At 41.8% G+C, this 760-nt stretch overlaps 1 protein-coding gene across 4 annotated transcripts in view; it reads right to left on the bottom strand.

Moving 5' to 3' along the window:
* The window catches only part of IGF1R (insulin like growth factor 1 receptor), a 195,494-nt gene that overhangs the window by 7,937 nt on the left and 186,797 nt on the right, over positions 1-760 (bottom strand). The window lies entirely within an intron of this gene.

Genomic DNA, 760 nt, shown 5'->3' with positions numbered 1-760 from the left:
CTGCAGAGGAAACACGCAGCAAAACCATTTACTGAGGTGTTTTACGAGCCCCGGCTGGAGCCCAACCACCCGCGACTGATTCGGACCACGCGTTGTAGGAAAATCATTCAATCCTGATGGAAGACAGAGTGACAGAATTTTTACAGGCCGAAATCCCCGTGTCACATTTTGACCTTCTTTCTAATCACTGATTTACTTCTGTCGCTCCTATCTCAACCTTCTCCGCCCCTTCTACCACTTGCCCATAAAAGAGTCCTGACATCCAGAAACATTTTGTACTTTTAGCCTCCCTTTTTCCTCCAAAATACCCAGTGCTTACTCCATCACAGCTAGTGATAGTGCCCCTCCGAGGACCTTTTTCAAACCACCGGGCCCATCCCTATCAATAGGGTCTTGGAAACAATTAAAATCAGAAATACACACAAGGTAAAGCACCGCTTTTTTTCCCCTGAAAGAAGAAAATTACATTAAAATTAATTGTAATCCCCCAAAGACGTTTGCCAATCTCCAAGATGTTCTCTAATCTTTTATTTTAAAATTATGTTGTTTTCATTTACAGCCAGGGATGCATTAATATTTTACGGCGTGTGAGATCATCTGTTTAAGCACATCCATGATTAGATCTGTACAATGTCCCATGCTGGCAAAACAAAACCACAAAATGAACCAGTAATACGTACATAATGAAAACAGCACTTTCATGACACTGCAAAATTGGATATTCCTGAGAGATCGCCCTGAGCTTTAAACACAACACAAG

Source organism: Rissa tridactyla, chromosome 9 (assembly GCF_028500815.1).
Source record: "Rissa tridactyla isolate bRisTri1 chromosome 9, bRisTri1.patW.cur.20221130, whole genome shotgun sequence".
Taxonomy (NCBI): domain Eukaryota; kingdom Metazoa; phylum Chordata; class Aves; order Charadriiformes; family Laridae; genus Rissa; species Rissa tridactyla.
The sequence above is the reverse complement of the archived record's forward strand: the minus strand, read 5'-3'. Positions and strand labels throughout refer to the sequence as shown.